The following is a 25898-nucleotide window of genomic DNA, read 5'->3' as shown; positions in this document are numbered from 1 at the left end:
GCCAATCACAGTCAGCTGGCTGGGACAGTGTCTGAGGCAGCTACCTTTGTTAGCATTCCTTTCTATTCTTAGCTAGCCTTCTGAGATGAAACAACTTTCTTTTCTTCTATTCTTTTAGTGTAGTTTTGATGTAATATATATCATAAAATAATAAATCAAGCCTTCTGAAACATGGAGTCAGATCTACGTCTCTTCCCTCATCCTAAGACCCCTGTGAACACGGTCACAGACCAGCTGAAAAATAACTTCTTTTATAGCAGGCTGAAAACTTGAGGAACTTTTCTCCAGCCACCCCAAATCCATGGCAGCAGCAGGAGGAGACACAAACAGCCCCAGAGCCCCTCCTGCCCCCAAAGCCCGGCTCTGATGGGAAGCTCTGACACACATCAGGGCTCTGGGGAGCTCTGAGGCAGAGCTCTGCCTCATCCCCCACCAGGGACTTCCATGCCAGAGTCCTCAAGAGACTCCTCAGCCTGGGAACATAAAGATTTCATCACTCCTGTGGGAAATATTACACACATGATTAAATTTAAGGAAAATTCTTGCCAAATAACATCTTCCCAAGTCCTCAAGTCCTCCATGCCTCTCTTTGTGTGATATTTGTGGTAACTACTTCCTCAATTTCATGACTGCTTAGTTTTATAGCAGCTTCTTCAGTCACTCCACCTAATTTTAATTCTTAAGCAGTTTAGCAAATGTTATTTTTGCTCCAAAACACTTTCCTCCACTCTTCTTCCTCACACACTTTTAAACTCCCATTCTGTCTTCTGCCTTAAATTCTTCTGTTCCTCAGCCCTTCAGAATCTCCTTGTTCTGTTTCTTCTTCACAGCCCACTTTAATCCTACATGTTCTCAGTCACCCCCAGACATTTCTCTGGGGGCCTGACCCTGCCACATCCTGACTCATCTCAGAATAAACAAACAATTCAACGTTCACTCAGATACATCCTGCAAAGTTCACAACACCCTGACAGACATCACTCCTCTGCAGTACTACAGAGCTCACCACCAAATATTCAATATCCACTTCCAATAACCACTCAGCTGAGATTAATTCCCAATTAACACAGGAAGGGCAGAGTAATTATCTCAGGGCCTAAGGAATGGATGGGTGGATAGACACAGGGTGTATGCCATTGTTGAAGATTGCAATGCATGATGTTTTCCATTACCATCTGTATGGCAGATTATCTTTGTCAAGCGGGCAGTTTGCCTTATCTCTCTGAGTGACCACAATCACTCCTCCCTGGGGAGGGGACACCTGCTGATAACAGCTATTGAATGTCCCTGCATGGCTGATAAGAACTACAGCATCCCACTGGGAGAGGTGAGCCCAGAGGGAGGAGCCAAGCATTCCTACCTGGATATAATCTGGAGGTTCTGGAACACCAGCACAGCTTCTCCACTGGATTCCCCAGAGGAACAGCAGCTGCCTCTCCCACTGCATCTTCAGAGGCAGAGACTGCACCTTTCTCCAGGATCCGTGCTCCAGCAGAGCCAGCCCTGACACTGCAGGAGGGCTGAGCCACAATTCCAATGGGACTGCTGCCAACAGCCTGACCCACAGGGTGTCAGGCTAGCTTCTGACTCTGGCAGTGTTGTTCTACTGTACTGCATTGCTTATTTTATCCTTTATTTGGTTTTTTTTTCCCTATTAAAGAACTGTTAATTCCTGCTCCCATATATTTTGCTGCCTAAGAGCTCCTTAATTTAAAATTTAGCAATTCAGGGTGGGGAGGAGCTTCATTTTCTCTGTTTCAGGGGAAGCTCCTGCCTTCCTTAGTAGACACCTGTCTTTCCAAACCAAGACAGCCATGGAAGGTGGAAAAGGAGGAGAAGGATGATGGGCCAGAGGAGGTGCCCTCACTCTTCAGCAAGCTGCCAACAGCTTCACCTGGAAGGTTAAATGTCCAAAGCAATCTCAGCAAACACTCCCACTGCCTTTTCTGAGTGCTGACATATGTGTGGCTCCCTGCTTTCCAAATGAATCAGCAGCACTCGTGGGGAAAGGAGGGAAAAAAAAATATAGGGCAAGAGCTGAGCATTCAGTGCAGCAGATGGAGGCAACAATGATCCATCCCCCGAAGCAGCGAGCAGAAAACCAACATATTCCCTGGGTGCTGATCCCAAAGGCCCTCCTCCTCCTCCCTCCCCAGCCTCCTGGCAGCTTCCCCAGCTGAGCACAGGGCAATATATTCAATATTCTCCCCTGGTATCCCCTCCCACTCATCTGCAGCTCTGATGCCAAGGTGATCTGCTCAGCAAAAACCAGACAGGCACAGGAACCTTCAGCATTGTTTTCCAGGACTTCAAACTGGAGGAAATCGTCAGATTTGCTGTAAATAGTTCCTTTAAAATGTTTCCAAGTGCCACTGGACAGTAGCACAGACTTTTAAATCATGAAACCATTAATGCCATTAGAGCAGGGGTCTTTTCCCTGTGTCATTTGAGGCTGAGCTTTCATCCCTAAAGAGCCTAAGAAAACTAAAGAAAAGGTGCATCCCTAATGATTATTCAAACACTCAGATTTTTACTCTCCACTTATCTCTGCTCTGGTGGTCTACTGATCTAGATATCTAATAATCTCTTCTAGCACAGCCAAATTGCAATTTTTCTCCCCATAATTAATCCAAGGTGCTGCTGGACTAAGTAAAACAAAGGGACTAATTTAATCCTAGCTGAAATTCCTCCAAAAGTAGTAATAGCATACTTACAACATTATTGAACCATTATTATAATCATCATCTTTTTCCCATTTTTTTTCTTTCAGAACTACTGAAGGGCTTCTTCATTAGCTGTTAATGAGAGATATATACCATAAACAAATCTTGGCTTTTTGCTGTGGTAACCATTTCCTTGGATAGTGGGACAAAGTAAATTTAATTGAAATTATCTGCATAAAACACCCATTCTGAGCTACCTGAGCTGGTATAAAGCCCAATTATAATCCCCACACAGTTAAACCAGCCATCTTTTATAAACACACCTCCAAAGCCCCCCTGTTCAACCTCATACTCTGACTGCAGGCACAAGGAGATATTTTCCCAACTCTGTGAAGCAGCAGGAGAGACCATGGCAGGGCCAATGTGCTAAGGAACGTGTAGGAGGCAGCAATAACAAACTGACACGAAGAAATAAGGCTGGAGCTGGAACAAATGGAGCTCTGAGGAGAAGTTTGGGGGGTTTCTCTCTGATCTAACGTGCCACCCCACCCACCACCAGACCTAGATATGCCTCCCATCCCTGTGGCATGACCAAGCCACCCTGTGCAACAGGGGATTGAATCTGGGTTAGCAGAGCTCTGCTGAAAAGTTCTTTTATTCTTCAGCAAGTCCTCATTTCCAGCTGGCAGAAATTATCCAGGATGAAGCAAGTTTCTGTATTGTTATTATCCAACAGTCTTATCTCACCAGACATCCTGAATTTTCAAGTGGGGCAAAACATTTACTGGGGCCTGAGTGAATACACTAAATTATGGCTTACCTAACAGCACCACCTCCTTCTAGCTTTCCAGCATCAGGCTAGATTTCTGTAATTTAGCAATAACACCTCATCTGAGGCTGGAAAACCCTTCAGCTGGCTGAGCAGAGGCAGCAAATAAAGAGCAGCAAGGCTGCAAACATAACCAAGCTGGAACTCAATCAGAAAGAAGGCTGGGGATACTTTTGTTCTCCAAAACTCAGAGGTGCACACCGCAGACTTAAACAGGCTACATTTTAATTTGCTTTTCTACATCCAATCTAGCAGCAGTGGGAATTGCCTTAACTCAGGCACTCATTAGGCCGTGTCTGCTTTAGTCACACAAAACACGTCGCCCCTTTAGGAAATGGTCTGGCCGGCTTGTTCCACTTGTTGTTATTGTAAAACAGATCAAATAATCTCAGCATCTCTCTCAGAGTCCCAGATCTACAGAGCACAATGAACAGAGAGGTGTGAACTAGTTTAGTGACGTCCAAACTTTGCCTTGTTTCCCTTTCCCTGTGCAATGGGGTCTGAGGTTCAGTTTCTTTTTGGGTTTCACTTGGTTTGTCACTGTTTGCTTGTACACTGAAACACCAGCATCAGCTCAGGATTGGGAACACACTTAAGAACACATCCCAAATCCTCATTTTAGTGCTCAGATTCTGAACTTAGATGCAGTGTGGCACTGCCATGAGGACCAGCAGTGCTGCAGATCACACAGCAGCCAAAGCTCCATTTCCAGCCTGACACCAAACCTGGGTGCAGCTGCATCCTGTGGTGTTGTGAGGTCCCCAGGACGAGGTGAGAGATGAGAATCTGACCCCATGTTCTCAGAAGGCTGATTTATTATTTTATGATATTATATTAAAATAAATGCTATACTAAAGCTATACTAAAGAAAGAGAAAGGATACATCAGAAGGTTTAACAAGAATGAATAATAAAAACCCCTGACTGACCCCTCAGAGTCTGACACAGCTGGTTGTGATTGGCCATTATTAAAAACAATTCACATGTTTGGATAAACAATCTCCAGAGCACATTCCAGAGGAGCAAAACATGGAGAAGCTGAGGCTTCTCATCTTCCCAGAAGACAAAACCCTGGCGAAGGGATTTTTCAGAAAATATGAGAGTGAAAACATCCCACCTCAGGGACGGGAGCCCCAACACTTCCAGTTCCTCCATGTTTCTCAAACCCTCTCCCATTGTGTTCCATCAGAGGAGAATCAAGGATGTTCTGACAGCAAAGTGAGTTAAGTACCTCAGTTCCCCATCTGACAAAACTCCCTCTCTGTCTGAGTGCAGAAATCCTGTTTACCCATTGATTTTTAAATAACATTTCCCACCCTGGATGCACAGAATGGCTCCCAGTAAATCTCCCTGCTGATGCCTTCCTGAGGCAGCCAACAGCCTGAACCAGCAGCACTACCAGGGGCTGTGACCTTCCCCATCCATCTTAATTAGGTATTAACTTCAAAAGGCTTTTTGCTACACAGCTCCTGCCAGCATCAAACAAAAAAAGACAAACACCAGCCTTGAGTCGTCAAAAATGTAATTACAGGGTCTCTTGGAGAGGTGGCTCTGCCTGCTTCTCTGGTTTTCACTCCAGAAATTTATAGCAGGGAAACAGCACTTTAGCAATACTTAGAAGAGCCCTACAATGAGAAAATACACCAAGAGATACTTGCACAAAGTACAGCTTTATCTATCTCAACAGCCCTACCAGAAGCACTCACATGGCATATTTAGTGCTCTCCCACACGGATTTTCTGATGTTTTCTACCTGCCCCATGTTTTCAGCACAGGTATGGACAGACCTGTTGGCACCCATCAATCCATTTAATTCCACAGCCTGGGGTGGAGCAAAGGATCCAGGAGAACATGGGTCATCAAATAAAGTCACAAGGCACCCCAGAGCACATGGCTGCATTTGCCACAGGATTTTCTCATGCAGGCCTTGCACCTCACACACCAACAAGTGCAAAGTGGCAGCAGATGCCAAAATGTAGTGAGGAGCTCCTGCCAAACCTGCAGCTCCCAAGGTACCTTAATCCACACTTGAAGTAATTAATTTACCCTGCATTCTGCCTTAGGGAAGCTGTGCTAATAAATAATTTTAAAAAATAATTAAACTGCAAAAAAATCCTAAGCATGCTCTGCAAATATGGTTTAGCTCACCCACAAACTGCTGTGACAATATTAAAGTCCTGCTCCTGCAGACTTAAAAAACCCAATAAAACAAACCACAGAATGGTAACCCTGAAAAATCAGGGCTGGGAAGTTGTCTCCTAATACACCACACCTGATCCAGGAGCAGATCAAAGTGCAGCCATAGAGAGCCAGAGCAGAACCAACCACCCAGGAAAAATCTCAGCATTTATGGCTGTGCAGAGGCAGCATTTTGATAAGGGACGTTTGGAGCTGGGAATAACCAGTTGAACATTGTTATTCCTGTGCTCCTTTTTGCCTTGATGGGGCATAAGAGGTGAACACACAACTCTTTTTCCAGCCCATCCAGCCCAACAGGGGTTTCTCCCCAGCACTGATATTTTTCTGATGTATATTTCTGTCTGATGTAATAACTCCTGCTTCTCTTTCCACAAGCTCCTTGGATCTGAACAGTGATTGAAGCACCAAGGACAGTGCTAGCAATTTTCCTGTTGTGAGGACAAAGCTAAAGAACCACATTTAGCAAGAATTCCCTATTTGGATTGCATCTGCATCCCTCCACCTTTTACCCAGAGAAACCCAAGCATTCCTAGAGCAGTGCTGAATAAAACAATTGTTTTCTGACAAAGTTGAGGCAGCACCATGTGTTGAACACTGACATTCATATTCACATTAGAGAAATTGCTCTGCTCCACAGAGAAGCATTCAGGACTAAAACTTCCAAATTAAACATAGCCTTGCTTTAAATCTATTCATTTTTTCTATGCTAATACATTGACCAAAGTTGTTTATATTACATGAAGCAGAGATTACAATGTGAGTCACAAGAAACCTTCATTTTTCTTTCACCTGAGGACTTCAGGAAGCAAGCTGATTTCACATGAACAGCAATAAAAACATCAGAACCAGGCAATTCATCATTGCAGCAAAGTGTTAAATAATAAGCTTCCCCTGTGCCTGTTTTCTCATCTTTTAATTTTAAAAAAATTCTTGCTACTTTGAGTTATTTTGAAGTTGTGTCTGTTTATTCTTCTGCCAAGTTGTTGAAATACTTTTAGCAGACAACAAAAGGAAACAAATTATTTCACAGAACACAGAATAAGAGCATTTAACGTTATAGTGAGAGCCAAATCAACTGCTCCTATAATAAATCTTTAATCCCCTGAAGATGTTCTCTTACATTGAAGCAAGGCAGGAACAGAGCTGGAATCACTGAGCTGACAGAGCAGCAGCAGAACCACTCATGTCTGACACAATGACTGCAAACTCCTTGCTCCAAAGGGGCAGGCACAAAACAAATGGGATTGGAGTGGCAGGAACATCACCTGCAGCCATCAGGGGCCACAAGGGTAAGAGCACTCACTGCCCAAGGCTCCTGTGGAGCAGCTTTAGGGGATCACAGGCACTCCAAAGCCTTGAGGAGGGGAAGGGCAGGGCTCAAGGGCTGTGTGGATACACTGAATGTGTATTCACTGTGTGTGTTGTGCCCTGAGGAAGCGGCCCACAGCACAGAGGGCACAGCTGCCATCAACAAATAAAGTTATTTAAACCTTCTCTCCATCCCTCAGAGGCAAAAGAGCCCTCCAGTGTGAGCTCTTGCTCCTCTCAGTGCTTTGACCACCAGATAAAACATTTTCCATTACTCTCCATTTCTCCCTTGTCCTGCAGTGCCCTTCAGGAGCCAAGTGCTGCCGCAGCCCTTGTAGGAGCATCAGGGGGTGACAATCAGGACAGACGGACACGAGAGATCTCTGCAGCCAGGGCTGGAACTTGGGGTTCATTGCAAAGGGCCTGGGGGCAGGGCCCTGCTGGGAGCTGCCAAACACAGCCCAGAGCAGGCCCCAGAGAGGGAGAGGCAAAGAGAGAGAAGGCAGAGCGAGGTAAAGAGGATGAGAGAGAGAGATAGAGTAAAAGGATAAGAGAGCAAGGTTCCCATTCCAATACAATAAATCTTCTGCGTTGAATATTCTGATTCTCACTAACCAATCTAGTACAATACACAAATCCTACAGCATTTCCATACAGCCTATAAGAATCATTACATTACCACACTGTGTTACATTTTAAACCCTAAAAACTCCTCTTTGGGCCCCTTCTGCCAAGCTGTAGGGTCTGTTCTGGCCCTTGGGCCTGTCTGCAAGCAGAGGGTGTTGTTCCATCAAAAGGGGATCACCTTCAGCTGGCCATGCCATTGTTTTCCAGTTGTTCAGTAACTGAGATATCTCAAAGCTTGCTTTCATTTCAATCTCACTTATAGTTTCCATATTCTCAAAATCTTTTGCCAGGCAATCATATTGATAAGGCTTTCCTGTTTCATCTTCCCCAACAACCCCTCACCTGGTGCTCTCTGCAGACAAACCCCAAGTGCCTCACCATGGAGCTGCCAGCCCTCCCTCCTTCCCTGTGTCACTGCCCAGCTTCTCTTGGGGCTTACAGACCCCAGGACTTGGCTCCAAAAGGGCTCTTGGTGTATTACAAAGGGGTTTATGTCCATGTCCCTGGGCAGGAAAATTTTGCCACACTGAGTTTAAAATGTTTGTAGCCCTCAGAGGTGCCCAGAGACAGAATCACAGAACTATGGGATGGTTTGTGTTGGAAGGGACCTTAAAACTCATCCTATCCCACCCCCTGCCATGGCAGGGACACCTTCCACTGTTCCAGGGTGCTCCAAGCCCTGTCCAGCCTGGCCTTGGGCACTGCCAGGGATCCAGGGGCAGCCACAGCTGCTCTGGGCACCCTGTGCCAGGGCCTGCCCACCCTCACAATTCCCCTTCTGTAAGTCCAATCTAAACTTTCCCTCTGTCAGGCTGAACAAGGTTTTGGTTTCAGTTTGACTTCTTCAGGTTTTGTGGAATTCTCTCAAGTTGCCAAATTCAATTTAATAAACAAAAAGGCATTAATATCATTCAACTGGCTGGTCAGAAATTCTTATCAAAATTCTGATCTCCAGTGATGACAGTAACCAGCTTCACAGCTAAAATAAAATTACAAGGGGGCTGTTGGGGGGAGTTGTGTCTTTTTTAGGAGATTTTTTTTGTTGTTCGTTTGAGGAGGTTTTTTGGTAGAAGAAAAATAAATTCACAGCCATTAATATCGGGGACACAGAGTTAAATTCACCTGGAAAATGTCAGTCTTACCTGTTAGAGGTGGGATGAACAAAGGGTCAGGTCACCTTCTTTGTTGAACGGAAGATTTTTGTTTGTTTTAAAGCCTTTCAGAAACACAACTGCTATTTACTGTGGTCTTGCAGCCAAACTGCCACAAGGGCTTTTAGTGCCAGCCTGAGCAGGATGTGCACAGAAAAAAGCCCAGTGTGATCTAATCACTAAGAGCCTGGACAAGATGGTTTTCAGTCTGCACCAAACACTACTTGATTTTATTTGACCATTTTCCACAAACCAAATCAATAACTCGGAGCAGAGAAATCAATCCATGCACAAAACTTTTTCAGTCATTGTGCTGAAGGAAGGGAATGCACAGGAAAAAGCTTTTTCCATATCAGAGCAAGGGCTGGAGCACACAGCAAGGGCAAACCATGTGTGAAGGGTCAGTGCCCTTCCCAAATACAACAAAACTTCTCAGCACAACCCCCTTTCAAGGGATAGGGTGACAGAAAAGCCTCAATGCCACCTCCTCCAATTTATTTGTGGGAGCTCTGTACCACATTAAAAATATTGAGACATGCTAGGGTGGTTGTGTTCTTTGGTCAGGCACCTCCTCCTCTCCAACTTCCTCTCATTTATTTAATTTCACAGGCCATTTGATTCTTCCATTTTCATTTTTGTGTTTGTTTTCTTTTAATTAAAAAAAAAAGCTTTGTTTTTTCATGCATTTTAGGCTTTTTAAGAAATGAAGTTGTTGAAGCTGTTCTTTGTTATCTGCACAGTTTCTGATAGAAAAATAAAAAGCTTTCCAGATGAGTATTACTGGCATATAAATTAAAACAAAAGAAAAAAAGTGTTTATTGTGAGAGCTAGGAGACAGCCTGTTCCCTCTGTGGGACTGACCTTGACGGATTTGCAGCAAGTTGACTGTTTGCCAATAAATTTCACTTTCTGGGAGAAAAAGGAAGCTGCTTCACCTGAGATCTTGGTTGGCATCATTATGATGCTGACAAAGAATTGCTCCAACAGTTCTTTGGACCTTAAAAATTTCAGATTTTGGGCAAATCCTCTTTGCTCACCATGACGCACCACCCAGGAGACAGTGGGTGCTGAACATGTTGAAAATGGAGTAGAAATCTGCAATAACAGCCCAGCTGTGCCTGGCAAACCTGTAGGACACTCAGGGTAACAACACATCCACTACCCATCATTTTCTTATCAAACACATCCTTCACATCTCAAACACCTCACAGCTGGCTCCAGGAGGAAAAGAGGCAGCAAAAACACACTTTGAAACACTTTTTCCAACGCTGACAAGCATTCAGGTTTATTTCCTGCAGTATAGAAAGCTGTCAATCCTCACCACAAAAATGTGTCTTTCAACAAATTTTGCTCATCTCAGAAAAGTCCAGGCTTCCCCTCGGGAAAGCCACCTTATTTATAGCATTTAACCTTCATTATCCCTGTCCTGCTGTTCACTTGGGAGGTGTTCACCTGACCATCAGATCCTTCCTGCAGCCACAGACTCTAATGCACAGCACAAACAGCAAGTCATGTCTGCACAGAGCAGAGGAACCACCTCAAACGAAAAATTCATTCATATTTTTAACATCCCTGATAGGTTTCTCCTCAAGCCAGGTCTTAATGAGCTCTCAGAGACCCTATCACACCCAAAATAGTGCAGCTACCCCAAATGGCATAAAATCAGCAGGATGGCTTCTGTGGTAGTGTTGGAAACAGAAAAAGGTTTAATAAAAGGCAAAATAACAAAACTCTTACAGAGAAAAACTGAGCCAGGGGCAAGAGGTTCTTGTCCCTGGTAAAACTCCCCCCCAAAAGCAATTAGTTTCTTTGTTCTTTTATTTTTCTAGTGAATTACCCAGGTGAGACCTCTTGGGCTCTGTCCAATGGGCAGCCCCAGGTCTGAGGTGAAGTCCCAAAGGTCCTATGAGGTGTCTTTGTATCAAATTGGGGGAGAAACTTCTGGGCTTTTTACCTTTTTAAGCAGACAAAATAATTTAGTTTCCTCATCAACAGGGGGCACATTGCTACACATCCCTACATGCCAAGTCATAGCTATCAGTCATCCATCAGCAAATGATTTACCAATCATTCATTCAGCAACCTCTTCTGCTAGGACACTCTGTCCTCAATTTCAGACATCCTTAACTCCCAGCATTCTCTGCATATATGGAACAGTTCTCCTTTCTAGGATTTTACCTTGAAACCCCCCCACCCCGTGGATCTGTATCTTCACCATGAAGTGGTTGCTAAATGCAGCAAATTTCCTTTATAAATGCCTGGCTGGAAGTCAAGGGTTCCTAAAGCCCTGCATACAGCTGCAACCTGTTTGTAAAGCTTTCCCCAACAGTAGTTTTAGTTTCTTGTTACCAGACTTTGTCTTTGGCCCAGGACCATCAGACTCAGCAATTTGTTTCTTTTGTCATTGCTAAATCCTCTCCACAGGGCCCAGCTGTGGTTTATCCTCTGCTGGCACACGCAGCCCTGCACTCACCAGGGTGTTCAGCTCTGCAAAGTGCATTACCTCATTTCAGCAAGGGAAGTCCCCATATCAACCCTTTATAACTCCCCCTGCTTCCAAGGCAAACTGCTTTGTTTTCTTTTCCCTTCCAGCTTATTTGCATTAATTTGAAAGTGCAAAGTTTTGGCTTTTACAAGTGTCCAATTTGGAGGTATTTATAGCACTGGGCCTCTTACAGCTTCACAGGTTGGTGGGAAATGATCACTAAAATCTTATGGCACTGCAAACTTCCCTTAGGAACTCGAGCACCTTTTTAGGGGCCCTTTCAGCTTATTAAATTCTGTCTATTCATAAGCCTTGCTCAAGACTTTTTTGCTTCTGCTGCTTTGAATTTCCTCAGTTCTTGTGGCACAAAGTTGCTTTCTGCCAGCAATCACCTCTGAATTTTCATTATTAATGCCACAGATGGGTCTATCCTGCAGCTCTCCCCATAATGAGATTTGTGCTACTACTCTTTAAATAAACTCCCCTGCACACAGAGGCTCAGTCTCCCCTTGCCTGCTCACCTGAAACCAAACTTGAAACATCCTCCAGTGCAGCCTGTCAGGCAGGCACTGCTCTCAGGATCCTTCACAGGTCTGCACTTTCATCTCCTGATGTCTGGGGTTGCTGCACTTCTGAAAAGGGAACAGCTTTTATTGCCAGACACCCTGAGGAAAATCTCATTTCTGTTTGCCATTATTTCCTTCTCCAGCAGCCTGAGAGTAAAGCAGCAGGTGATTACCCACTCCTGGTGACCAACCCACACCGAGATCAGGATTTCCCCATGGCTGGGTTTTCCTCATTACCAGCAGCTTCATTGGCTATTGATCATACCACAAATGTAAAAAAATATCATAATCCTCTTTCCTCTTCTCTTTCACCATCACATTTTCTGAAAAATCCCTTTGCCCAGGATTTTTCTCCTGGAAAGCTGAGAAGCCTCAGAGATAAAGGGAAACAATTTTATCTCATTTGCTTCTGCTGTGTTTTGCTGCTTTGGAATGTGGTCGGAGATTGTTAATCAAACATGTGAATTGTTTTTACTTATTGGCCAGTCAGGGCCAAGCTGTGTTGGACTCTGGAAGGAGTAATGAGTTTTTCCGTTACTATCTTTTAGCCTTCAGTCTGTATCCTTTCTGTATTCTTTAGTATAGTTAACATAACCTAACCATAACATTAACCATAACATAATAGATGCGATATCACAATATAAAATAAAATATCACAATATAAAATAAAATATCACAATATAAAATAAAATATCACAATATAAAATAAAATATCACAATATAAAATAAAATATCACAATATAAAATAAAATATCACAATATAAAATAAAATATCACAATATAAAATAAAATATCACAATATAAAATAAAATATCACAATATAAAATAAAATATCACAATATAAAATAAAATATCACAATATAAAATAAAATATCACAATATAAAATAAAATATCACAATATAAAATAAAATATCACAATATAAAATAAAATATCACAATATAAAATAAAATATCACAATATAAAATAAAATATCACAATATAAAATAATAAATTAGTCTTCTAAGAACATGGAGACAGATTCATCATTCCTCCCCTCAATGGGGGTCTCAGAAAATACCACACTCCTCCCTACCCTGCCCAGACCACATGGCATCCTTGCCATCCTGCCTATTCATCAGATCCCATCCATGCAGCCCTTCAATTCCCACCCAGGCCATGGGCTGGGGCTCAGAGCACAAATCTGAGGTGGCTGCTCCATTCCACACCCCAGGCTGGCAGCACTGGAGTGAGCACACACAGAGGCAGGGGCAGCCTGGCTCGTTAGCAGAGCACACAGTTGCTGGGAGCATCTCAAAGATGAAAAGAACCATTTCAAGCATCCCATCCCCTCAAAAATAAACAACAAAAAAAAGGCAGCACTACAGCTTGTCAGATGAGGTTGATTACAAATCAAGCACATTCACAGACCCAGGTCACAACATTTGGGTTCATTAGTAAGAAAACATTAAACAAGCAGTGGCATTTGCTTTTTATGGCAGCAGAGTTGAAAAACAGCTCCTGATTTTTTTGCTTTGGTACAGATCCCTGATAAAAGGGGTCTATTCATGTTCTGTCTGCTTTCAAATGATACCAAAACATATTTTGCCTTTTCTAAATCAGATTTCAAAACCTGATTATCTTAGTTTTAGCCACAGTATCAAAGCCAAGTAAATGTTTAAATAATGAACAAGAATTTACTTGGATAGCCAGCAGATTATTCTGTATTACACTCCAGCCCAGAATAAACTTCAACCTCAAAACTACTTTTTTTTTTTTTTTTAATCATCCTTGAATCACAGTACCAGCAAGCAGTTCATTTAAATGTAGTAATTCTGAGAATCATTTCAGCTTTGATTACCAGGAAGACAGAAATATGGAGAGAGGTGTCAGGGTAGCAGCTTGAGGGCATGCAGTCTACAGAAACAAGAGAGTTCTCTGGGAAGACTTGCCATTATCCCTAAGAAAATACATTTCAACCTCCCTGGAGTCTTGTTCATCCTCCTCACATCTGTCTTAGAAGTCCAAGTTTAGAAGCAGTGCCACTGATAAATGAGATTTCCCCTATGCAGGTTCTGTTCCTCCCTGAGCAGTTATTTAAATCCAACAAAGGAGATGCTGCTCCCTGTGCCACCCCAAAATTTTAGAGCTGGGGAGGGCGAGAACAAGCGATAGACAAAAGAGATGGGATTATAGAAGCTTTCTGTGCTCACCCTAAACCATTGGCTGTATTACTTCTGGCAAAAATCTTCCCATTTAAAGGGCACTTTCCATTTTGTAACCATTTACAAAGCAATTCATTGGCTCTCAGAAAACTCCCAAAGGAAAGTAGGGATAATATAAAAAGCACAGAACATTATTTAATGGGGAGAAAAAAACCTATTTTCCTATTCCTCTCTTTTTTCAAGTCTATTTCTAAGAAATTGAAACTTTGTTGTATTTAAATTCTGGTTTGCTACTCACAATGCAGCATTTACCTTTCTACTGGAATATCTTTTTCTTCTATGCTTCCAAACCCAGGTGTAACCCATGGCTGCAATGCCTCCAGCCATTTCCTTACCTTGTCTGAAGGACATTCTGGGGAGCTGCTGTCATTTCTTATGGAAATGAGAAACCAACTCCCTCTACACCAAGTAAAAGGGGGGAAAGAGGGAGAAAGGGGAAATCCAGGAGTGGGACAGCACAGCTTGCAATAGATTAGCACAGGAGTTCCTGCCTGAGTTCAGAAATTTTTTTTCAAGTCATAAATGATTAATTCTATATTTATTTCTTTTTTTGTGTGTTGGAAATTCCTTCTCCAGCACCATTCAGGAGTTGGTTCCCTCCAAGAGGGATGTTCTCCATCATTTAGCTGTATCCACCACTTGTGAGGGAGAAGAAAAAAGTGCTGGCACAAAGATAAAAACCCATGCCCAGGACAAAAAAACCTCTTTCTGCTGCAAACTGGACTGAGACACCAAACCTTTTACCCAAATTCAAACCTTCCACTACTCTGCCAGTCTTGGAGAAGCTCACCTTAATAACCCAGAGAGAAATTTTGACCAACAAATGAGACAAAACTGTCTCAAAAAACAAGAGTTGTCAGCCTGGACTAGTTGTTAATGAGCAGCTGTTATGTTAAATTTTGAAAAGCTACTTCATTCATAAAGAGATTCCTTCCAGTACAAGGTTTGAGGATTTCTTTTAAAATTAAACAACAGAAAACTTAAAATCACTTGTTGGCAAACACACCTGGGGATCCATTTGAGGATCCATGCCTTGGTAGGGAAGGAAAGGAGGTTTCTTGCCCTCCATCCCCAGCCTTGAACTGCAATTGCCTACCTGGGAACTTTACACCTTTCCTGGAAGATGCCCTTTCAATAATCCTCAGTATATCAGAAGGGGCCCACAGGTAATTAACTCAGACTTTTCACAGCCTGGAAGCTAGACAGGTTTGTCAAAATGATTTTTATTCTTATGGTTTATTATCTTGTTGTGAAGATTTTTATGAGAAAAAGATTAAATCACCACCCTGATGTGTGCATTTCATTAAGCCTCTAATCCTTAAAGAGTCACTAACGCAGCTCTCCATTGAAAAGCACTAAATCATCATTCAGTCATATTGACCAAAATAATCTCCTAATTATTTCAGAGAGGAGCAGAGCACCAGAGATGTGCTGTAAATGACACCTCACAATGCACAAAACCAAAGGGATAGAAAGGTAGCTTTGATTACTTTTGCTCTGTATGAATAATGGAACATAAGAAATGTATCTCTACTGAGCAACTGACTCAGGTAAGGTGGGATTTTAGGAGGTTCAGGATTTGGATGGGGTGTGGACAAATCTCAGCTGCAGCAAATCAGCCCCTGACACCACAGCATCAAGAAAATCACAATGAGCAATGAATTCCAGGTGAGGAACATTTAGCAAATTCAACCAACTCCTGAAGAAAACACCCCAAAAGCACAGCAGTTTGTAGTAAAAATAAATTGCCACCCACACAGCTGATAATGGAGCTTGCATTTGTTGGAGGTGGGTTTAGTTTTTTCTCTTGTTTTGCTGCCATAAGTGTAACTGGGAGCACATGTAAAGGGCAACATTAAGAGGTTGGGCTTTATAATCTTGGATGTCATTTCCAACCTTCCTGATTTCTCAGGGTTGGAGCTCACTGCTGACTTCATCCCTTTCTCCTCCCCCTTTGGGTGGGCACAGAGGAGAGCTGCTGCCGCCAGCAAAGCCCCAGACACACAAACACCATTTTTCCCTCTTCCTATACCAGGTGATGGTTTCCACAGCATCCCAAAGGCTTTTCCTGCCAGGGTCATGCACTCACACATTTCCTGAGCACTCCAGAACAGGGAGCAGCTATCACAATCCAGTAAGGAAAGCCATGACTGATACAGCTTTGTATGCCATGTTAAATTTATCACACCCTCTGTGACTGTAGCCATAAATCTTTCAGGAAGAGCTTGCTTCTAAAGCTTGATTTTGAGTATAATATTTGCAATTTAAACACCCAACGGACCAATAATAATTCACTGTCAACCTTTATAAACCCTTTGGAATAACTTGCATTCTCATTACTAGAAAGATCATCAGAAATGAAGGAAAAAAACAGCAAGCAGGCTTAGAAGGAAGAAGAAATCCCTCAAGTCAAAACATGAGTTCAAAGGATAACATCGATATTTTTGTGGTTTTTTTAACCAACTCTCTGTTTTATCATGACTAACAAGGCTCAGAATCACCTTCCCAACAACACAGACATGGTAGGATTTGTGGTGAGGCACAGCTTTCAGGAAGATGCACCTAGATCCCCTGGGAGGAGTGAAGCATAAAAGAAAAACAACACTTTGTCTTTGAGCAAACACTACACAGACACAAATGTAAAAGAGAGGAAACAAAGAGAGCAGCACTAAGAGGAGATTTTGAAAGAGGCCTCTTTCCTACCACTTTTCCCCCTACACCCAAGGTCTTTGCAGATTTGCTTTTATCAGAACACCTCAGAATGGTTGGATGGGGCCTCAAAGATCAGCCAGTTCTAACCCCCTTCCCATGAAAAATCCAGGTTAAAAAGTTTCTGTGTTGCTGCCAACCCTACACAGTCATGGAAAAGCCCTTTTTGAGCCTCATCTCAGCACATTCCTCAGCCCACCCTGTGCAGAACATCCCCTCCCTTTGTCCCAGGGGTTCCCTCTGCCCTAAGAGCAGAAAAAACCCAAACCCACCCAGCACCACCCAAGCAGGCAGGCAGGGAAGCATCCCCTGCTCCAGCTGCTCCAAACCCCCCAAATCCCCCAGAAAATGGCAGGATTTGTTCTCACTTAAGAACAGGAACTCTGTGATGATCAAAAGATGCTATTTTTAAATATATTCCTTACCTTGTTCTTTGTGCTCTAGACCCCACTGGACTGTGCTGCAGGCTGGATTTTCTCTTTAATTAACCAAGCTGACCTGGAGTAAAGTTAAATTAGACTTAATTCCCTCCCAGCACTCTTCCCTTTTGATAAAATTCAAAGTATAGAAGGGTAAATAACACCAGGTACATGCCCACAAGCCTGCACCAAAGGTAGGGAGGGCTACACAGGATCAGGAACCTTCATGGCTTTGAGGCCAATTTGCCTACAGCTCTCCCTTGGAGCAGAGCACCACAAAAAACTAAAGCAGCCTTTGAGCTGAAAGAGTTGGGTTCTAGCAGGACAGAAATCAGACTAATTAACTTAAAATATCAAATTAAACTCAGAATTTTAAAAAAATATAGATATTTCCTCACCAGCTTTCCCTGCCCAGCCAGGTGAATCTTCCTCCCAAAGCTCCTACAATAAAATAGGGACAGTCCTCCCCCCTCCCTGGGAATTTATTGTTTCCATAATTACAAACACCTGGCTCCTGCTCTCACCTGAATCCAATTCCCTCTCTGCACCCTGCAAACTGCCTGTCCCAGCCTGCCCAGCTGGTCCCTATAATCCCACCTGGCATCTTCAAAAACACAAGACAGCAAGAGGATTGGCTTCTTTTTTATTTGTTTTTGGTTTTTTTCACAGCAATCAGAGAAACTTAGAAAAAAAGCTTATCAATTAAGAAAAAATATGAGCCTAATTTGTCTTTTATATAATCCAATAATTTTTTAAACCACAACTGAAAGCTTCTGAGTTTCCCTACTCAGACTGGAGGCAATTAGGAGATTAACTGTAAACCACAAGACAGTTGTGCCATGACATTACTGCAACCAGCAATCCTCAAACTGCTTTGGTTAACTGAGATTTCTGACAGAAAACATCCCAAATGCTGGGGGATAATGGACACCCTGTGAAAGGGCTGCATCCTCAAACATCATCTCACTCTAAAGGCCTCTGTGCTTAATTAACATCTCACCAGGCTTTTTTACACAGCCACATTAATTGGGACATAAATGGATAATAGAGGCCACTGCTTCTGTCTACAAAGCTTTGCCCTCACTCACAGAATTTCCCTTTTTATTCACACAGACCTTTCTGAAGGCACAAACCTGTGAGGTTTCCTCCTCCTTTCTCTGCTCTGGAGTCTGACTAACCAGGTATTTGCCAGTCCTCAGATGATTCTTGGTTCATGGCACTGTGGGGACTTCCTGACTGGGCTTTTAATTGTATTTTGAACACAGTGGACAAACACATGATCATTTAGAAATATTATATAATATTTTATTAAACTATAATATTTTATTAATATAATATGTAATATAATGTAATGTAATATAATGTAATGTAATATAATGTAATATAATATAATATAATATAATATAATATAATATAATATAATATAATATAATATAATATAATATAATATAATATAATATAATGATAGAGGAAGAGAGAGAAAGAGAGGGATAGAGCTACCAAACGTAGAGACGAAGTCCTTTGGTCCAGTCCAGTCGCGAATCTGCCTGCTACACTGAGGAGATCTCAAAATCTCCAGCTAACTCGGAGGTTTTTATTATGATAATTCTATTGAAAATTGTGAGGGGGGAAACAGATACAATAAGGACTGGATGTAACAGGTAGTCCATGTTCACAGCAGTAAGTGAGAGCCATTGTTTTCTTGGTTCAGTGGTCACAGCCTGCAGGCAAACATCTCGCTTTGGTCAGCTTGCCTCCCCCACACACCTGCCCTGGGCTGGGGTTTCAGTGCCAGTCCTTGGAAGGAGCAGAGGGGCCTTTTCACATGGGGGTTCCATGTCTCAGGCCTTGATGGAGCAGAGGGGCCTTTTCACATGAGGGTCTCAGTCCTTGATGGAGAGGCTTCTTACATCTCAGTCTGTCTGTCACAGTGGTAAAACAGGTGAGGGTCTTCTGTGGGGGGACCATCCAAAACTCAGGAGAAGTCCAGCCAGGCCGAGAGGTGGGACAGCTCCCAAGGCTGTTGTTGCAAAAAGGGCACGGTGTCCCTTAGCATACAGGAAACACACCTGTGAAAACAATAATTTAGCAATGCTCTCAGATCTCAGGGCATTGTTGGTATGTGACTTTCTCCTTCAGAGCCAGAGATTCTAGACAGGGGGGTTCTTCTCTTCAGTGGTCCTCAAATGACGATTGTGAGGCAGATGAGGGAAAATTCAGACAGGCTCTCACAACCTTACACAGCCACAGCAGCACCAGCTCTGCAATCTGGACTGGCCAAGCACTGCTTGTTGCTAGCCCAGGGCAAGTGTGGGAGCAGGGAATCACCTTTTCCCCATGCAAAGAGGAAAAAATGTTTCCTCATTTAGCCCAGATTTAATGTGCTTTTTGCCTCTTTGTGGCAGAAAATCCGGTTTCATAAAAGTTCAAGTTTAATATCAGCTGCAGGCCTCCAGGAGTTATTAGCTGATAATTCTCTGAGCTTTTGCCTCAGACTCCCTGACCAGCAGCACTGAAATTATCAAATCACAGCAATATGATGGAAAACCTTTGCTGCAGCAATGAATTTCTCTCAGAATGGAGCTGGACACAGTTACTTACCTTCAGTATTCACACATGTATTAGAGATCCTATCACACAAATAAAGGGCCTGAGTCTCTGCTTTTATGCTTTTAACACCAGCAGACCAACAGTCCTTAAGACTCTTAAAATTTTTAACATTTCTTAAATATAAAACTCTCATAGAAAACAGCTAAAATGCAAATATTTATGTTGGGCAGCCTGTACATTGATTTTCCAGCTGGGTGTTTGATGTAGGGAACCAGTTCTGGTTCATGCAGGGGGGTCTCCTGAACTAAAACACAAGGTAACATCATTCTCTTTTACCTTTCAGAACTGACATTACATAATGTTCTTTATCGAGAGTTTACATCAAAATAAATCCTCAGAAAAAGAAAACAAAAACCAAATGCCTCTAATGGGAAAATGAGGAAATTACTTAATTGAAGTAATTCTTTATTGGCCCCAAATTTCACATACAGACAGGTTAAATTTGGGGAGTTTTAGCAAAACAAAGGAAGAGCATCAGTGAAAAGTGGGTTAATTGTGTAGGATGAAATCAATGCAAATACCTTTCAGTCTGAAAGCTTAAACTAAATGTTACCCCAGATTTTTCCAGCTAGTCCACCTTCAGGAATTTTCCAGGCTGAAATAATGAAGTACCAAGCCTATGTTTAGACAGAGAGGAGCAAAGGTGTAAGTTAAGCAGCAAAAGCAAGCACTCACTGCCTTCTATTCATCCTCCAAGATGTTAAAAATAAGTTTTCCCTTCTTAATTTTGAGACGTAATCCTTAGGAGGCTCTGCAAACTGTAAATCAAATTTCCAATATTATTTCTGCAGGCACTCCAGCAGCCTCTCCTGGCTCTTGCAGGGTGTTTATTAGCACTGGACCAGCTCCCTGTTTGAGGAGCACGTGGAGAGCTGATGGATCGTGTGCCAGCAGGGTTGGGAAGGGGCACTCTCAGGAGGTTTGGAACCAGGCAAATATTGGAGCTGGGCTGCGAGAAGGAGCCCTGAAAATGGAAGGTGTGACTGAGAGCTGTGTGATTAGAAAATACATCCAGGGGCTAATTGCAGAGTGGGTCTGTGAGACACACACAAAGCCATTTCCCAGCCTGGTCCCACCTGAAATTGGGACTGCTGGGATGGGCAGGGCAAAATATCCAGGGCCAGGAGACTTTCTGTGGCCATTTTATTCTCCCTGTGGCCACTCATAGAAAGTTCCAAGTGAGGTAAATGCTTCTTTGCCCTGAATGTTCAGCATATTTGAGGGGTAAGATGTTACTATTTCTATACATTTTCTTGTGCTTCCTGAATAGATTTTGCTCACTGAACAAAATTCAGATTCCTGAGTAGATTTTTGCTGCAATGCCAAGGCTTTGCTGAAGTCAAGCCCCTTATAAAGTGTTGTACTGAGCAAGAGATTCACTCACACAGGAAATCCTGTATTTTCAGCAGGGAAGAGACTCTGTGTTAAACATCCTGCTCAGAATGCTACTTTCTGAAATATGTTTTATTATGGAATGTCCTGCTTTGCAGTAGCATCAGTAAATAAATATGTCTATGATACATATGGGTTTGTTTGGGATTTTTTATGGGGAGGAGGGAAGAACAAAGGGCTGAATGAAGGAGAAGCTGAGAAAAGGAAAGCCAAGACTGAATCCTATTTTTCTTCTACCAGCTCTCTTATCTGGGTGCCTTTTTAGCCAGGACGGCACCAGGAGTGGAGCCTGAGCAGGGAGGGTTTCCCAAAGCAAAGACCCCTCAGCACCATCCCTCTGGAATGGCTGCTGTGGATTGGGGCACTTAAGGATGTTGCAACCCTATAATCTCAGAATCCAAGACTGGTTTGGGTGGGAAAGGATTTTAAAGTTCCTCTCATTCCAACCCCCTGACATTGAGCAGGGAACCTTCCACTAGACCAGGCTGCTCCAAGCCCCAACCTGGCCTGGAACAGAGGATGTCAAGATTTAGGTTTTATGATGGAGGCACCTCCTTCAGCACAAAACCTGACTTTACAAAGTTATTTAATCGTTAAAAAGTGTAAAAATACCCAGTCCTGGAGGTAGATGTTGGGACTGATGTCACCCTGATTTTTTAAGATTTTCTAAGCCTTCTGATGTTTACATTCTTGTAACAAATTTTCTCACACACTTTCTGTAAATAACTCATTGTTTTACATTCTTTTATGGAGGAGGAGAAATTTGATGGACTGTTGGTTTGTCCAGTGTCATTGGAGAGGTGGCACTGTCACCCTCCAATCCACTGTCACTTTTGGAAATCTATAAATGTTGGAGTCAGAAATTAAAAATTCTCTTTTTACCTTGAGAGAGCGGTGTCTCCACATTGTGTTATCTCAGGTCCTATAGTGACAGACTGAGGAGCTCTGCCTGCTTTTCCAGAGCTACTCATCAGCCCTTGGTGTCATGCCAGAGGTGGCATCCCTTCTGCACAAGCACATCCCCAACTCCAAATGAAGTAAATCTTTAAATTATTATAAGGAGGGTCAAAAAACCCCCCTTGGCAAGTGTGAAATAGATCAGCTTGATGTGGGGAGAAGGAAGATGTTTGCTGGGTCTCTCATCTTTTCCACACAATTACAGAGACACCACTCTCAAATTAAAAATGCACCTCTGTTGTGCTGGTTTTTCCTCTTCCTGAAATTCACATTGTATCTAGACTGAATATTGGGATATATCTGGATATTTTATGGAGCACAAGAGCTATGGGGAGCAGTTGAGGGAATTGGGGTTGTTTACCCTGGAGAAAAGGAGGCTCCGGGGGTCCTTATCACCCTCAACAATTGAGACGGTGTTCACAGGGGTTTTAAATGAGGAAAGAGACCGAGGATCTGACTCCATGTTTCACAAGGCTTGATTTATTATTTTATGATATATATTATATTAAAACTATACATAAAGAATAGAAGAAAGGATTTCATCAGAAGGCTGGCTAAGGATAGAATAGCAAAGAATGATAACAAAGGTTTGTGGCTTGGACAGAGAGTCCAAGCCAGCTGACTGTGATGGGCCATTAATTAGAAACAACCAACATAGGCCAATCAAAGATCCACCTGTTACATTCCACAGCAGCAGATAATCATTGTTTACATTTTGTTTTGAAGTCTCTCAGCTTCTCAAGAGGAAAAATCGTAAAGAAAGGATTTTTCATAAAACATGTGTGTGACATACAACCACCTGAAGGGAGGTTGGAGCCAGATGGGGGATTTCTCTTTTCTCCCAAGTGATAAGAGAAGAGGAAACAGCCTCAATTTGCATCAGGGGAGACTCAAGTTGGATGTTAGGAACAAATTTCTTCAGTGAAAAAGTGGTGAAAATTTGGAACAAGCTGCCCAGGGAAGTGGTGGAGTCACAATCCCTGAAATTGTTCACAAAACAAGCAGATGTGGCACTTCACAATATCCTTCAGCGAACACGATAGAACTTGGCCAAAGTTTGGATGTGATGGTCTTGGATGGCCAAAGTTTGGATGTGATTGATCTTTTCCAATGTTAATTATTCCATGAACTATATAAAACAGAAATCCCTTCCTGAAGCACAAACATGGGAGCTTCATGCATTTATTTTGGAATGTATATAGTATGTAGACACAGATATGACTGATTGCAACAACAAAACCAAAAAAAAGCAAACTTAGTCATAAATTATAACAACAGTGCTGCCAACCACCAGTATTTAAAAGTCAGCCCTCACAAAAACATGAGGTATTATCTTTCAGAAAAATAATATGTGTTCAGTTATTTATCTTCTGCTTTTCTGAGTCGTTGAAATGAATTTAAATCATCTTTTCAAGGCTTTGTTCTTCACCATGAAGTAGAAACTTACTTTTAGGGGGGAAAAAAAGCTGAATTTCTTGTGCTGGCAGAACTCCAGGAACCAGGACTTTAAGGGAAAAAGCCCAAACAAATATAACGTGTGAACCGTATTAAAACTGCAAGAGTTGGCAACACTTTGACATAATAGAGTATTTTTATGCCAAAACAACTGTGTGTGACAGGGATAAACTTGGCCACCATCACATTCCACTTCTCACTTCTCACATTTAACTCTTTGCTGCAGCCCTCAGCCCCAGCTTTGAGCAGCTCTTTGTAGATGGATTTTCTAAAGCAGGAGCTGCTGGAGTGCTCAGGGTCAAAGTGTGCCCCTGAGCAATGTCTGCAGAGTCGTATTTACAGATTGTACTAACGAGATATCAAAGCTCCAACACCAGAGATAGCTGAAAGTAATATGAAAAAAAAGTCTCTTGCTAAAAGAAAACTGATGTAGAAGGGCAGAGGGAAAATTCATTAGCTGGTAGTGAAAAGAATAATGGGCTTTAGAGCCAATTCTTTAGGTTCTTTCCAGCACCAGCTGCTGTAGTAAATGGAATTTGCAATATTTAGGAAAGAGTAATTCCAGTGGGAACTGTTTCCCAGTTTTCAGATCTGCACATCAGTAGCTGCACGTGGCTGCCCCCAGGTGCATTCCCTGCCTCCTTCCAGGAGATGGGATTTGATCTCACCAGAGTCCCTGGAGTTTAATTAAAATGCTGAATTCCTGCTCCTGCCTCAGCTGGCTCAATGCAAGTTGTGTGTGTGGGGTGAGGATCACCCTCCTTGAGCAGGGCTTGGAAATGATGGACAGGAATGTGCCCATTCCACAATTTTTTATTTACTCACACCCCTCTTGTCCCTTGCTGAGGCATCCCTGACCATCAGAAGGCAAAATAGGATCCCTCTTCCTCCCCATAATTGCTTTTCCTTTCTCCACTCCTGTTCTGGCATCTCTCCCAAAGCTAGGACCATTGCTGGTACCTGCTCAGGGGTTTATTTGGAGTCTCTGTTCTTGGAGGTGACAGCAAAGCTCTGTTTTCCCTCAGAAGGTTTCCATCCTCATGGCATCCCAATGATAGAGCATCTTCAATGAGCTGAGGCTCAAAGCAGAGAGCAAATAAAAGCATGGAAATATGGTGTAAAAATTAACTTTTTTAAAAAATCAGTCCTGGGTTGTCTGGGTTTTATAACTTCTAAAGGGTGTGAGGTTGATAATTCTGTATCATGGGTTTGTTGGGTTTTTTTTTTTTTTGCAGAGACAGAAGAGCTGGCAAGTAAGAAACTTTTAGCAGCCTCCACAAAGCACCAGCTAAGCCTTTCTTTCCTCCTTTGAAATAATGCAGTGAAACAAAGGCACAAAAACCTATTTGGTCAAATAATTCCCTTGGCTGCAGCATAATCTTTTTTTTAGGAAAATTCAATGGTGTAAATAACTGGAATTTTATCAGGAGATTAAAGAAAACAAGCTCCCTTTCTTCCCTGAAAGAAAATGAGCTAAAATATCATTGACAGATGGCAATCTGAGACTGGAATACTTTATTACAAGCTGATGACACCATTTTCTCTCTCATATTTACAAGTGTAAAAGGCAGGCACCTTTTACACAGCTGAGTGGAAAGAACCTGTTTAGCCAAGTGCTGCTCCTTGGTTCATTCCCCCATCTCAGGCAAGAGAAAAATACTCACTGTAATGTCACAATAAATCTGCTATTTATGAAAATGAGCCTGAGAGCCCCAGCCAGGCCAGGCACAGCTTCTCCCAGGGAAATTTAATCTTCCTGCACATCTCTGTCCATCAGAGCTCTGTCCCTGCTCCGAGACACAGCAGCCAGCAGAGCCCTGCAGCCCCTTCCCAGCACAGCCTGCATGGTTCTGCTGCCTCATTTGGAGCTAAAAGTATCTTCTGAGGGAAAAATAAACTGCTTTTTAATAGAGACCTGAGCAGCCTTTGAAGGTGGGAACCACACTGACCCGTGGCACTTCAGTGGCTACAGATATTTTCATTCAAATACACATTTCATTCCTTGCCTCATTTCAGCTCCTGAGTGGCTGCACAAAGATAGAAGAGCAAGGAGAATGAAAGGGAGGAAAGAAGTTTTGAGGAGTTTTCAGGAGTTTTCAGTTCTCCTGTGTTGGAATACAGGAAATTCCTCTGGCTGCCCTGGAGGACTCGAGACCCTGCCAGGGGGCTCAGAGGCCCTGGCACAGAGCCCAAGACCCCTGTGCCCTTGATCTTGACCCATGGAAAAACAATTGCCACCTTTATATGAAGAATTACAAGTCAAGAGAGTTTAGGTAGAGTAATAGTTTGCCATGGGATGAAAAAAAATATTTTTGAGGGTTTTAGA

Source organism: Zonotrichia albicollis, chromosome 17 (assembly GCF_047830755.1).
Source record: "Zonotrichia albicollis isolate bZonAlb1 chromosome 17, bZonAlb1.hap1, whole genome shotgun sequence".
NCBI lineage: Eukaryota > Metazoa > Chordata > Aves > Passeriformes > Passerellidae > Zonotrichia > Zonotrichia albicollis.
Note: the sequence above shows the minus strand (reverse complement) of the source record.